Source organism: Hibiscus syriacus, unplaced genomic scaffold (assembly GCF_006381635.1).
Source record: "Hibiscus syriacus cultivar Baekdansim isolate YM2019G1 unplaced genomic scaffold, ASM638163v2 tig00112231_pilon, whole genome shotgun sequence".
In the NCBI taxonomy this organism is placed as follows: Eukaryota; Viridiplantae; Streptophyta; class Magnoliopsida; order Malvales; family Malvaceae; genus Hibiscus; species Hibiscus syriacus.
Genome location: NW_024063276.1, coordinates 1092368 through 1108862, shown reverse-complemented (window position 1 = coordinate 1108862; position 16495 = coordinate 1092368). Strand labels below are relative to the sequence as shown.

General features: G+C 34.4%; 2 pseudogenes; both read left to right on the top strand.

Moving 5' to 3' along the window:
* The first annotated feature begins 757 nt into the window (after positions 1–757).
* Positions 758–1713, top strand: LOC120176283 (annotated as a pseudogene).
* Positions 1714–12461: 10748 nt separating this feature from the next.
* On the top strand, positions 12462–15533 carry LOC120176210 (annotated as a pseudogene).
* Positions 15534–16495: the final 962 nt, after the last annotated feature.

Here is a 16495-nt window from a genome sequence, read left to right as displayed (position 1 = left end):
GAATAACATTGGGAAACCCACTATGTTATCAGTTTCTCAAAGAAGAAAAACCCAGAAACAGACATTTCTCAACGCAAACTTATGATATACTCTTATTATCTCCATAGGATAAAGTTGTCAGTTTTAGTTTTATTTTTTTTGTTAGGATTTTGTGTCATTGAAACTGTTGATTGAAGAACTCAAACTGGTGCACGCATAAGTGTCGATGTATTTATGAAAAGTATCGATCCAAAAAATATCGAAATAGATAATTATTATGTAACAGGTAAATTTACAATGTAACCTGTAAAAATATACTGATTAATTAGCAAATAGGTTTACATTATGTATCGACACTCTTTAAATATGTGTCGATACTTTTTTCTCAAAATGAAAACACAACGAGGTGTACGCATAAAGTGTCGATACATTTAAAATTGTATCAATCTCAAAAACATCAAAACCGATAATTATAATGTAATAGGTAAATTTGTAATGTTACCGGTTTAGTTAGAAAATAGGTCAATATAAGCGCTACCTATTACATTATATAAGCGTTACCTAATATATTATTGTACTTGATAATATTTCTGATTAAATAATATAATATAATCGGTCTAAATTTTAACCGATTACTTATTTAATCGATCACTTATTTAATAGATCACACCGTTTTTTAATCGTTTTTTAGTTGTCACACAGTAAAATTTCCCGGGAACATGGCCTATAAAAGGTAAAGAAAACTAGCCATAGCTACCCAAATTAGCATCCACTTGTTCTGCTTAATATTCGTATAGATTAATTGCTGTTAACGGCCAAGGAAATGGAAGACAGCTGCCTGATGGTCAACCAGCTCCCTCCCGGCTTCCGGTTTTGCCCTACCGACGAAGAACTTGTTCTTCACTTCCTCTACCCTAAGTCCTCGCTGGTGCCTTGCTACCCCAACATCATTCCCGAGCTTGATCTTCATCTGCTTCATCCCTGGGAATTAGATGGTAAGCTTTTCACTCGTATTGTTATTACGATTGTTATTTTATGGTATGGTGAACGTTTTTCTCAGTGATGAAATGGGTTTTTTGATTGAATAGGGAAGGCGCCCGAGCTTGATCTTCATCTGCTTCATCCCTGGGAATTAGATGGTAAGCTTTTCACTCGTATTGTTATTACGATTGTTATTTTATGGTATGGTGAACGTTTTTCTCAGTGATGAAATGGGTTTTTTGATTGAATAGGGAAGGCGTTGTTGAGTGGAAAACGCTACTTCTCTTTCAGCCAAAAGATGGAGAATCGAGTCCTGGAAAAAGGGTATTGGAAACAACTGGACTTCGAGCAGCCAATCTTCAGTTCTGGTTCTGGGAAGAAGATAGGGGTAAAGAAACTCCTTGGATTCTTCATGGGGAAAGCTCCGTTTGGGATGAAAACAAATTGGCTGATGCAACTTATCTAATAAGTTTGATTGTTTAGAAAATTACGTTGGGAATTTAATTGTGTTGTGTTTGTTAATAAATAGGATTGCAGTAAATGGGTTGTATGTAAAGTTGATGAGAATAAGGGCAACGCTCAGAGCTTCGGTTACAGCGATGAAGATGGAAGTGAGCTGTCATGCCTTGATGAGATGTTCTTGTCATTGGATGATGTTGATCTTGATGATATATCTTCCTCCCAATTGATCTTTTGAATCTTGTTTTTTCTGTTTTGATATTGTATATATTACTAAAACTAAATGCTTTGTAAAACCATACATCTAATATATCAATCAGTAAAGTTTATAAATTACTATGTAATATGCATATCTATACATAGTTTCTTGGAAAGTGGAATTTAAACATTGGTGTTTATAATCGTGGCGCCGTTGGATTGTGGATTCTAGTGGTGAAGCTACTGCAACGTCTCTTTGAAGATGAACATCCAACAGTCACTCTATTAAATGACTGCCACTTGATGGTTCAGAAAGGTTGAAGAATCACAGCAGGAGAATGCAATAGAGTTGCAGATGGAATAATGTAACACACTAGACACCAACTGTTTATCCAAAGAGTACCTTGTAACACTTTAGCTACGTAAAATATAGGGTAAATTAACAAAGAAAGAGAATCTAAACTAATATATATAGCAGATGGAATAGTGTAAATACTCGTTTTCGTTTTAAATTAAAATTAAACGATTAAGTTATCATAAATAAATAAATGTATTTAAGGGTTTTAGTGAGTATTTATATTACGTTATATTCATATATGTATAGGGATGGAGTGATAGCAAGTGCTAAATATAAATAAAGTAAAGGTTTGATGATTAATGACATTATATAAGCATTACATATTTCGATTAATATAATATAAATATATAACACATCAACGTATAAATAAAATACAAGATAATAACATATTTTATCCTATGTAGGTTTAATTACAAACAAAGTAAATCTAAAACAGTCTAAAGTTTTTTCAAGGCAAATGATCCGAAGTAGAAGTCCGCTTCGCACAAGGCCGTGTGAAAAACCCAGCCATCAATTAGGGTTTTCATTCTTCTCCAAGTGTCGTTAAATATTATCCGTCTGATTTGAAATAAGACTGGAGGGCCAAGATGAAATGCAAAGAGGATCAATTAGGATTTCGTGATCCTTGCCCAGCGTGGTCATCACCAGATCCATTGGATCTGGACAGTCAATCAAGAAGATAGCTAAGATTTTTAAATATCCAAGAGGAGACATCACACAGCTGATTTCACAGATCTAACGGTCCAGATGATGCAACAAAGGTTAGAGTTTTTACCCTAAAGGGTTATCTGCCACCGCTTTGATCCACAGCCGTTAAATCTAACCAATGATCCAACGGTTCAAAAGTCTCAGTAGGAGACCAACGAACGATTTTGATCTCACGTGTGATGCACGCGCAGTCTCCACAACTTCATACGCGCCCCAATTTGTTCCCCAGCAATTCCCTCGCCCTCTCCTGCTGCCACGCTAGCAACCCCAACATATGAGCAGGGGTCGTTTTCCAATCACTCGTGCAAAGAAACAACCCTCGATAGGGTTCACTTTCACGCAGCAAGGCACCCCTCAACAATGATTGAGGCAGACAGAAAAACCGTTTTGGCAGCCACCATAGGATCATCACATGTAAAAACAAAAATGAAAATGTAAATTTTTTTTTATAAAGACTCTGGTATAAAACCCCCAACATCAGATGTAAAGGACACAGAAATCAAAAAAGAGCAAAAGAACTATTTTTAAGGTATCTGTTCCCGTTCAACATTTTTGTTGTCTTTTTTTTATGCTTATTTTCGAAACAATAAAAGGAAGAGGAAGAGAGTTGGATCCCATTACATTAGACGTTCGCTTGTCTCGTCGGGGTCTTCATCAGAGCAGGAAACCGTCAGAGAGTGAGGAGGAGGAAAGCCAAAAGTTAGGGGTTATTTTACATAACTGACATCAATTTTCTTTAATATTTTATTTTTGACATCGTTTGATCAATATTTCTCGAAGTAGCACCCTTTCTGCTGAGTTGACAAAGGCGCGTCCCCGGGGACGCGCTTTACTCGTGTTTTCGTTGAGTTGGATGTCACGTGTGGAAGGCGCATCCCCGGGGACGCGCCTTTACTGACTCAACTGCCACGTGTGGAAAGCGCATCCCCGGAGACGCGCCTTCCATTAAATGTCATAAATGCCCCCATCTGTTTTTCCTAACTACCCCTCCTCCTTCCCTATATAAACCTCCATCCGTTAACTCTTATGTAATTAATATTGTATTTAAATGAATGTTTTTGTTTCTAATAATTTAATGTTATTGCATTTATATAATTTGTCAATGTATGTACACCTAAATAATTTTTTTTAACTTTTAAATACATAAATATATTTAATATTTATTTAATATAATAATTAATATTAGTTATAATTTTTTTTAAAATATAATAATAATTCCACCTTCTAAGTAGAGAAATATTAATTAAACAAATTAAAAGTTATTAAAAAATTTATGTATACGATGACACATTTCATGTTCTGATTGGAGTATTAAATTTATTAAATTAAATTTTCAATAAGACTAATTTTATAAAATATGTAAGTCTTGAAGATTAAATATGTAATTATACTAATTTATTAACTTATGCATCAATATTTTCGTTAAATATTGATATGAGATGACTAGATTGATAACATTTAAATAATTAACTGATAAAATTAATAGATCGATAATCAAAATCAAAAATAATAATATAACCATATGTGTAATATTATAATTTCATACATTTTTCCTATAACTACAATAAAGTCAAAACTGGTTTTTATATATTGTTATATCATATTAATGTAGATAATTCACTCCACCTTTAACACACATTAACAAAATACATTTGATAATTCTTACATTATAATCGAAACATTTTACATAATATATTATTAATTTATAATAATAATAAAAATAAACTATTTATTATTAAACAAAATACGTGGCAGTCGAGCTGGCGAAAGGCGCGTCCCCAGGGATGTGCCTTCCACACGTGGCATCCAAATCAGCGAAAACACGGGTAAAACGCGTCCCCGGGACGCGCCTTTGCCAACTCAGCTGAAAGGGTGCTACTTCAAAAAATATTGGTCAAACGGTGTCAGAAAATAAATATTAAAGAAAATTGGTGTCAGTTATGTCAAATCCCCCATTTTGAGAGCACTCTTGGGCTTGCATGTTCATTTGAGGGTTCAGTTTAGGAATTAAAACATAGAGGGGTAGATTGTGAAATATGAGATGATCTGTTGATTATTGTGTTTTGTTTATTATTTAGCTTGAAATTAGGGTATTAAACTGCATGGTTTTTAGAACGATCGGTTAGCGAACTGGTCATGTTATCGGTTTACTGATTCAACCGGTCTGACCGGTCGGAAGAATAGGACGACGTCATAATTATTTAAAAAAATTAAATAAAAATATCAAAAATATTTAATAAAAAATAATTTTTTATATCACAAGTCATATTCAAATAAGTCATATATATAATTAAAAACCATAAAATTAAGTGAAACAAAATGATTCAAATTAACTACAACATAATATTTAAGGTAAAATATAAATAATAAATATAATTATATAACTATAATTAAAAAATAAATTTGGAGCTAAAAAAATCATAACAAAATAATATTGTTTGGTTTAATTTTTTTTTAAAAAAAACAATCACACATGACTAAGAAACATATAAGAGTATCTCAGAAGTCTAAAGAGTAAAAATATGAGAACAAAACAATCTCACATGACTAAGAAACATAGAAGAGCATCCCAACTAACTTCTATAATAATAGAGCATAGAGTGAACTATTCTTTCACTTCAATCTAGCTCGAATTTTAGGCTTCAATCGAGCTTCTATTTTTTTTTGAGTTCGAACCTTTTCGAGTTCAAGTTTTAATATTATATTTCGAGTTCGAGTTGAACTTGATAATTTTTAGCTCGTGAGCTTGAGTCGAGTTGAGCTTACTTTTAAAGTTTTCAAGTTCGAGTCGAGCTTAGCAATACTCGAGTTCGACTCGACTCGTTTAACAAACGATGTCGTTTGGCTTAATTTTTTTTTAAAAAAAAATTGGCGGTTCAACCGGTTCACGGTCCGGTCCGGTTCGAACGGTTTAACGGTTCCGTCCGATTCAGTAGTAACGGTTTAACCGTATTATAATGAATCGAACCAGACAACGATTTCCGGTTGAACCGACCGATCCTGTCTGACTTTCAAAACACTGCTAAACAGGATATTATCCTTTTTTATTCACGATCATTCGTTATTACATTAAAAGGAAAAACTATGCTTAAGTCCTTCAAATTTAGTTTATGTTCTTTTTATCCACCGTATCCTTTTTTATTTTTCATTTATTTTTATTTGGCTATATTATTTTCCCTTTTTAATTTTTTTTATCATTACTTTGATTAATTCGAATTTGTTTTAATTTATTGTTTTTAACCCTAGCATATTGGCACTATTAGATTTAGATTCTTTTAACTTAGTCTTCAATTAGAACTTTTTTTTAGATCTAGTCCAAGAATTTAGAATCTTTTTTTAGATTTAGTCCCTGAACTTTTTAAAATTTAGGGAATATTCGATTTGGCCCTCGCCTTAATGACAGAATGTCCATTTCGATTATTCGATTTAATAATTGATTAAAAATAATTAGGGATAATATTAGAGCTTCTATTTTAGGCTTTATTTCACTCTAGTCCTTTAAATTAGGGAATATTCGATTTGGCCCTCGCCTTAATTCCCGAGAGTCCATTTTGATTATTCAATTCAATAATTGGGTAAAATCAATTAGGATTAATAATTAGAACCTTCATTTTAGTTTAATTTTACTTTTAGTCCTTTAATTTAGAGAATATTCGATTTGGCCCTCGTCTTAATGTCCGAGGATCTATTTCGATTATTCGATTCAATAATTCGTTAAAATCCAATAGGGTTAATATTAGAGCCTATATTTATAGGTTTAGTCCTCTAGGTCCTTTAAATTACATAATTTGACACTTTAGGATAGGGGAAGCCTTAATTAACCTTTAGCTTAATTAGGTTTAATAATAAATTGTGTGTTTGCATCATGATTTTAAAACAAGCCAATGTTACTTTATTAGGGAATTAATAGTGTATCCTCCGCGTTATGCTTAGGGGTGACCATTGGTAATTCTCGAAGTAAATCGACATCATTTTCAAAATCCTTTATAATGTTTTCTTAATTATAGAGGTAATGTTTGTTTATTGGGATCCATAATGAAGCTTTCGCATAAATGCCCCAGGGTGGTCGTTATTGGCCATTGTAAACCAACATCCTCTTCAAAATTTGCATACATAGTGGGTTTTAAATTAAATAAAATCTCGAACTCAAAATTTTCAATTTTAAAAATATAGTGTAATCAATTAGGTATCAATATTTGGGCGTTGTGGGGTGCTAATGCTTTCCTACACCTAACTAACTCCCGAATTCGATTTCTGGTTTTCGTAGACCAAAACTTAGTATTTTCGATAAATAAAATATTTTTATTAAAATTATTCAATTTTAGGTGTTTCAATCACACCTTAAAAATGATTGGTGGCTACTTCCAACATTTCATAAATCTTTTCAAAGAAAAAACTCCATCGTAGCAACTAGTTGACTTTTCCTCCGAAAGGCCGGTTGCGAGAGCTACCGCATTGTCCCTTTGAAAGATGAACATCCAACAGCCACTCTATTAAATGACTGCCTCTTGATGGTTCAAGAATGTTGAAGAATCACAGTAGGAGAATGCAATAGAGTTGCATATGGAATAGCTAAGCTTACATGGACTCTCCTATAAAAAATTACTCTCCTTCCATTCTCCCCCTACTGTCATCCAGGAATACTTCCATAGCATTTCTACGTATGAAAAGATGAACATCCAACAGCCACTCTATTAAATGACTGCCTCTTGATGGTCAAGAATGTTGGAATCACAGTAGGAGAATGCAATAGAGTTGCATATGGAATAGCTAAGCTTACATGGACTCTCCTATAAAAAATTACTCTCCTTCCATTCTCCCCCTACTGTCATCCAGGAATACTTCCATAGCATTTCTACGTATGACCATTAGTTTGCAGTTTCCTTATGTTTGACTATGTTAATCACCTTTCCAATTCAAAAAATGAAATCACGTTAAAGCAAAATTACCCGTCTATACTTATTTATATTAAAAAATCTTTTATATTTTTCAAACGATGTTTAATATATATATATATATATAATATTTTTTGAATATTTTTAAAGAATTAAATTATATAACTAAAATTATTTAATTAAAGTTATCTAATTAGATAGATTATTATATTTTATTTATTATGTGATTAGAAAAATCATTTAAAATATAGATCAAAATTAAAAATAATATTAATGAATTAATTAGGCAAATAATTAAATTAAATCGCTATACTTAGCATATAAGTTAAAGTTTTAACTCTATTAACATATTAAAAACATATATCACGATTAAAAATTATATAGGTAAAAAGACATCAGAGGCCTATGTACATTTAAAAAAAAACAAGTGGCCCTCGTATTATTTTTCTCTCAATATAGCTCTCCGACTCAAAAAAGAAACTCAATGTGGTCTTTTGACCAACGTTTTCCGTCGTTGAGCATTCAAATGTGTTGCAACCGACCCTTTGGGGGAAATTCGAATAGTTCTGTAACACTCCAAATTCTGAGCTAGTGGTTTCGAGTTTACTCGAGAGGTAAGTGGACCCTGTATAATTTATAAATCAAGTCATTGGGCTTAATTGGGTTGGAACTGGGCACAACTAGTCATACAAAGGAGATATTTGAATGGTAGAAAAATGAGAAAGAACCAAAAGCATAATTACCCCAATTTTAGAGGATGGCGGCTTTTATATCTCCCATTTCATCTTTTTCCTTTCATTTCCAGTTTCTCCCATTTTTCTCTCCAAACTCCATAAACCAAGGGTAAGTCCTTTGAGCCATTTCTTACCACTTTCAAGTTTTATTTTCGTTGTTAATCCCTCCAACATCATGGATTTAATAATTTAAGCCATGAGTTCTTTGTTTGCAAGATAAATTTGGGGGTTTTATCATCCAAGTCATGGTGGAGGATGATTTCTAGCTATATGAGCTCTATTTCGGGATTCAATCATCACGTTAGTGTATTTCTAATCCTTTGGAGTATTAAGTTTCCATAAATCTCAAGAAATTGTTAGGATTTGGATATTTGAGCATGTTTAGGGTTTACCTTTGATTTCATGATCAAACCACATTTTAGGTGTTAATATTGTGTTTTTAAGACACCTTAAGACCCTAAACAACTTACTAAAACTTCATAACAAGATTAGAAACTAAACCAAGTCATTTAGGATGATTTTGGGTGATTTCCAAGCCTAAACAAACCATTTTAGGGCTCGAGTATCGATAATGGGATGAACAATTTTGATATTGGTTGAATTAGGGCTAAAATTAGGGATTTCATAAGGGAGTATCGATACAACCAAGGTGAGTATCGATACTGCCCCTGCAGTATTGATACTCAAGGTAACAATATCGATACTGAGGCCTCTTTCTCATAATATTGATACCGATACTCATAGGGGTATCGATACTACAACTAAAGTATCGATATTACCGACTTTGTATGATCAGATTCGACTCGGTTAAAGTCCATAAGAGCTAGGGATGGTCCATAAGGATAGACTTAGTTCGTGAGGGGCGTAAATAGCCAAAGGGGCTCAGTGACACTTGTATGAGTGGGTTACAATAAGTGCAACCATAGCAGGCTTAACGCGTCTAAGTATCTTCAGTTGAACATGTAACAGATAGCTAAGAATGAATGATTATTGCTCAGTGAGTACCAGTAAGCAGTAATGACCGAATAATCATATTATAAAAATGCTGAGTCATTTATCGAAAGAACGACCAAGATTGTTATACGTACAATTATTCCTTTAATTCGATGGCGGATTAAAGGAAAACATAATAATAGTGAATAGAGTATCACTACCTAAAAATGAACCTGAGTCAGATATTGGGCTAGTCAGTATTACAAACAGTAAACAATAAACACAATAATCATCGTGAAATCTCGAAACATATAGAGATTTCCCAGAGTCAGAGAATGACTAAAATACCCTTAAGTAGCAAACAACCATATCAATACAAACTATCAATAGTAACAAATTAATTAACCCTCGAATAACATTCTAGATGAGAGAACGAGCAGATAACAACTAGAAATAATAACAGTTAGGATGTCATTTGTGACACTCGGGAAATAGTCAGGACACCCGAGTTACTTTAACGGTAGGATGATTGTCTTATTTGTCAGTATATCCATGTATATACCAATCAGTTCCAAGGCACTTCTTTTGCCAACTGGGTGCAGATTCCCCAAAACTCAACGGTGTAAGTTAGCTGGTGTACATTTTCAATGTAGAATTTTGGATCTCACCAATAGTATATAGTAGGTTAGAAGGGTGTGTGAGCTCTGAGATGTAGGATCCCTCAGTTGCGCCATGATGCCCGTTACAACTTTATGTTTATTGTTGTATGTTATAAATTAGTATTCGGTAGGTTAGAGGGGTGTGTGAGGTCCGAGATACAGGATCCCTCAACCGCACCATGATGCCTACCTCAGCTAGTGTATGAGGCAAAAAAGAGTCAGTATTGCATTCAGATAATGCATATAGAGTCAGCATGACATTTAGATAATGCATAACAGAGTCAATATGGCATTCAGATAATGTATAATAGGGTTAGTGTTACATTCAGATAATGTACAATAGGGTTAGCATTACATTTAGATAATGCACATGAACGTTAGTATCGCATTTAGACAATGTGCATTAGATACATCCAATAGGTTCAGAGACCCTTTAGAGGTGTACTCATGGCTAAGCCCTTAGCCAAAGATTTAGGGATATATGAGACCCCTTCTTCAGTGATAAGATAGCTAAACTTTAAGTAGGTAGCACTTGATATCATACATGTACCTACTACTTAGTATCATGTCTTTAGTATGCTTGTGTTTATGAAATTCTTATGCTGCTCTAGATTAGCGATTATACTGTTGGACTTGTAAGCTTAGCCTTCGGATGTTTTCTATTGGCAGTTTAGTAGCATGAGCAGTTCATGGAGCATCGTCGCAGCAAGACTTCCAGCATCTCCTTCAGAGTGTTGTACCATAGCTTAGTGGGCATATGTATTCATAGAACCTTACTTATGTATCCAGTTTATTAAACTCAGAGTTTGTATTATTTTGATTTTAAATTATGTTCCACAAAGCTCCAGTTTTGTAAAACGTTTTATAATAGTTATGTTTTATTATGATACCATCCAACATGTTTGAAATGAAAATTAACATATTTTGAAAATCAGGGGTTGCTTCAGTAACCTAATTTGACACTTTAGGTCCAATCGGGTTTAAGATGTTACAAGTTGCAACGATGGGGTTTTTCTGAAAAGATTTTTATGAAATGTTGGGAGTCGTCACTAATTATTTTTAAGGTGTGATTGGAACACATAAAATCAAGTAATTTTAATAAACATTTTATTTATAAAAAATACCAAGTTTTAGTCAATGAAATTAAAAATCGGATTCGGGAGTCAGTTACACATGGGGAAGAATTAGCACCCCCATAGTGCCAAAAAATTGGTACCTAGTTGATTACCTTATATATTTTAAAATTGAAAATTTTGAGTTTGAGGTTTTATTTAATTCAAAAGCTATTATGTATGCAAATATTAAAAAAGATGTTCATTAACCAAGATTAATAACGACCACCCTCGGGTAGTAGCAGAAGCTTCATTATCGATCTCAATAAATAAACATTGCCTTTATAATTTAAAAGAAATGATGTGGGGTTTAAAAAGGGTGTCAATTTATTTCAAAGATTAATTATGGGCACCCCCAAGAAAAGGCAGAGTATACACCATCAATCACCTAATAAATGAACATTGATGTGATCATACCCAGGGCCAAACTTCTTTAACACATGCCCACATCATGTACGTTTTACAATAATGATTCTGATAGAGTTATACCTTATTCCATTACTTATTTACTTGTATATGCATTATATGTGATTTAGCTTTAGATCATGCTTGAATACTTACATACTTTATGATGTTCATGCATATTACATCTTTACTTAAGAATATGTCATGGATATGTTAGCTCATGCAATTCATTCCTAGCTCAATTCAATGCATACGTATTCATAGTTAGCTTATTTGTATTCATTTACATATATTAATTAGGCTACAACAAGCATTCATTATTACTATATCTCAAATCCTATATAATTTTTTGTGTCCCTGCTTTTCATAGGTACATTGAAAGCTAAGGCAACTTATGGCAACTCATAGATTGAAAATACAAGCTTTAACAACTCATATTAGCTCATGAGAGTGTTATGCTAACTCACTTAGCTCAAGGGAACTTAATGGAGCTCAAATGTTAGCTAATAAGCTGAAGGGGAGTTGAACTTAGCTAAAGAGTAGCAGGAAAGACGAAAAGAGCTGAACACATTCAAGGTGAACAATGTGAACACATTAAATCTAATGGACAATTCACATCAGCCAGATTGTTCGACATTTTTGATCTAGTTCCAAGCATCTTTGGGTTATTATGTCTTCTTGACTGCTAATCCCATATCTCTTATCTTTCTAACGCACTTTGAATCGCATCAATCTGACAGTTGGGAGCTAAAGATATGCCTAGATTACTAAAGATAATGCAAATTAGAAATTAATAAGGGATTTACAACAAATTCATCACCTTTGGACGTGAGCACATTCAATAAGGCTAATGTGAACATATTAGAATGGAAGAAACCAAGTAAAGAGTATCATTCAGCCATACAAAGAATCCATGCATAAAAAATAAAGATATACATTCATCCAAGGCAACCAATGAGTCATGTTCACACCTTAGGGGAAATAAATGCCATCATTCATGAATGGTGTAGAGGATGAATTGTATTAATGCAAGTACATTCATGTACCAAGTGAATGAAGTAAGCTATGAGTCACGTTCACACATGGTGTATACATTCCAAAGGGGGCCGAACCAACATGGATTCATTCACCAAGTTCATGCAAGAAGACGAAACAACGTGTTCACACTAGGGAGGATGAATTCGGCCAAGGGATTAATTCATGAACATGCATCCATCCAATGTATTCACATTATGTGTGCATTGTATCCACTTAGGGGATGAACATTCATCCATGAATGTTTATTCATTAAAGGGTCTTAAGTTCATACTATGCATACAATGTATCATAGGCATTCATAGGCTTATAAATAGCTTAGCATTTCATTTGTAATCATTCAACCAACTTTGTTTAATCAAATATGTTTTGTGAGAGTTTCTCTCTTTAGTTCTTAATTGAAATTTATCGACTTATCAAGCTTAGCTTGTGGTGTCAACCTATCTATTTCCACCTTCATACTTCTGCTTCATATCTCTTTATAGATAGTGGGTCAAAGTTCTTATTTATCACCCCTTAAAGAAGAAGTATAAAGTTTGGTATTTGTTCGTTAACATTGGTTCTTCTTTGAATCTTCTTTGAGATACTACCTTTCATCTTCATCACAATCACCTTCATTATACTTCCATTACCATACTTCACCATATCCTTAAAACATATCACCAACTTATTTATATATTTTGTTTCCATATTTATCTTTCCATTTCATTACTTTCATTTAACCATTATATTTGAGATTTCTTGCTTGTACATGATCCTTGTTGCCTTCCTAGATCAAAACAATCAAAGGTACAACCTTGTCTTCATCATCCATCCAATTGAGGATAGGTTAAACTTGTTCTTCATGGCTCAAACCTCGAACCCCTTGCTTATGCCACCTACGTTCTCTTCGTAGGAGTTGCGCTCTCGGTCACCGTATTTCCGGTGCTTGCTCGAATCCTAGCATAGCTGAAGCTAATTAACTCGGAAATGGGCAGATTAACCTTGTCTTCAGCTCTTATCAACGACATGTACGCATGGATTCTTTTAGCTGTAGCCATTGCCTTGGCGGAGAATGATCCATCCTCCTTAGCTTCCCTTTGGGTGCTTCTTTCGAGTGCAGCTTTTGTTATCATATGTATTCTTTTCGTGAGGCCTGCAATTTCATGGATGATTAGGAGAACCCCAGAAGAAGAATCATTCAGTGAGTTATACAAATGTTTTATTCTCATAAGAGTTATGATTAGGGTTTCAAATCATGGTCTGAAAACATGATAGTGCCCGTGAAATAGCGATTTCACCGCCGTCCGAGTTACCCGCTACACCCGTAATAGTGCCCAATAGCGTCCACGACGGCCACAATCACGGTAAGCCCGAAATGACCAAAAACACAACCGCCACCTCCATTTGAAATCCTGGTTATGATCTCAGGGTTTATTACAGATGCCATTGGGGCACATTCCGTTTTCAGAGCATTCGTGTTCGGTCTCATCACCCCCAACGGATCACTTGGAGTTACCCTGTTAGAAAAGTTAGAGGATTTTGAGTCGGGGCTTTTATTACCTCTGTTATATGCTGGTAGCGGCCTGAAGACCGATGTAACTTCGATTCAAGAAGGAAGACATGGGGGATTATGTTTGTTGTTATCATCCTTTCGTGTGCCAGTAAGATAAGGGGAACTATGCTTGTCACAATCTTTTACAATATCCCACATGGTGAAGAGTTTATACTTGGTTTACTAATGAACTTCAAAGGCCTCATTGAAATGATTGTACTCAATGTTGGCAAAGATCAACAACTTTTAGACGATGAGGCATTCCCAATCATGGTGATTGTTGCTCTGGTTATGACAGCAATCATCTCTCCCATTGTAGCTGTGATTTATAGGCCAACGAGAAGGTTTGCACCGTATAAACGCCGGACGATTTAAATATCGAAACCGGGAGGCAAGCTACGAGTGTTGACCTGCATCCACACCCCTCATCATGTCCGTACAATAATAAACTTACTTGAAGCCTCTCATCCCACAAAAAAGTCTCATTTATGCATTTACGTTCTCTATCTCGTCGAACTCACCGGTCGTTCATCCGCAATGCTCATTGTACATAACACTCGTCAATCCGGCAGACCAACTTTAAATCAAACTCAAGTTCAATCCGACCACATAATTCACGCTTTTGAAAACTTTGAGCAGAGTTCGAGCTTCATCTCTGTTCAACCCCTCACAGCCATTTCCCCTTACTTCTCCATGCATGAAGATATTTGTGGGTTGGCCGAGGACAAACATGTTGCACTTGTAATCATCCCTTTCCACAAGCAACAAACAGTTGATGGAGGTATGGAAGTAGCGAACCCTACATTCCGAACGGTTAACCAGAACTTACTGGCGAATGTGCCTTGCTCGGTCGGGATTTTAGTCGATAGAGGCCTGAGCACGCTAGCACGTATGGTAGAGAACGAAGTGGCACACCATGTTGTGGTGTTTTTCTTTGGCGATCCATATGATCGAGAAGCACTTGCATATGGATGAAGAATGTGTGAAAATCCAGGCGTTAGATTCACCGTACTACGATTTATCGCCGGTGAGGAATCACTTAGCGCGACAATGCAGCCGCCGTCTCTAACCTCCAATCAAATTGATCCACCTATGCTAACAGTAGAAATTGATATCGCTAATGAAAAGCAGCTCGACGACAATTACTTAAATGATTTCAGGATGAAAAATGCAAACAATGAGATGGTCGTATATAACGAACAATTTGTCAACAATGGGGAGAAAACGGTTTCCTTCATAAGGTCATTAGACATCCACCAAGACTTATTCATTGTTGGAAGAGGGCAAGGAATGACATTTCCGATCACCGACGGACTTACTAATTGGAGCGAGTGTCCGGAGCTTGGTGTAATCGAGGATATTCTATCCTCATCTGATTTCGCAAGCACGATCAGTGCTGGTGATCCAACAATATGTTAGGGTAGTGACACAAGAATCTGTAGCATCACCGGATAGCCCGAATGGTCAACCGGATGACGAGACTTCCAACCGTCGGACACCAACGACACCGTCGGCACCACCAAGTGGACCGCCTGCATCTTGAGTTTATAGGAAATTAGTTACAACATTAGTGGTTAGAGGTTTCATTCCAACTCGGCAATATATCAAATTGTATATATTTCGGGATCGGGTGCTTGAAGGAGAAGAAAAAAAGTTCAATTGATAATGGGAGTGGAAAATACGTGATTTGACGTAGGAATGTGCAAGTCGGACGGGTCGGCATTTTTACAGTCCGCCTTAGAAATTAAAAGGTTTCATCTGACATTGATTCATGTAGATATTTAATCATATTTCATTTGTTTTGAATTTTAAGTAAAAACTCTTTTTAAATTAGTTTCTCGTGTCTACCATTTCATCATCAAAATATCTTGAAAGTTGATTGTATACTATAAATTTATAATGTTTAATATAAAAATAAGTGTCTAAATTATATTTAAAATTAATTTTTAGTGTTTAAAGTTTTATCCGTTACACTTTTAGTTGTCCACCGTTAAAAAAAATCATTAAGTGACACGTGTTACCTCAATTTTTTTTAAATTATTTTTAAATAATATTTTATTTTTAAAAAATATTTTATTTTTAAAAAATATTTTATTTTTAAAAAATATAAATATGACACATGTCACTTAACGATTTGTTTAACGGTAGACACCTAAAAATATAACAGGGAAAACTTTAAGCACATATTTTTAACAAAAAAAAATTAGACACTAAAACATTTTTCGAAGCATTCTTTAGGCACTTATTTTTATATTAAACCTAAATATAATATTGTTGTATTATGATGTACGAAATATATGACAAAGGTGAAGTTTTTTTTTTTTTGAAAGAATGTGAAGTTATTTAAGCTCGAGTTGGACATTCAATTACTTCAATTCAAAGTTAGGGTCGTCCTTGAGCATGGGCAAAAGAGGCACTCGTCCAGGTCTCCTTCTTGCTAATGGGTTAAAATTATAAATTTTTATATAATTAAAAAGGATAAATTATTTACGTAGTCACTCATAT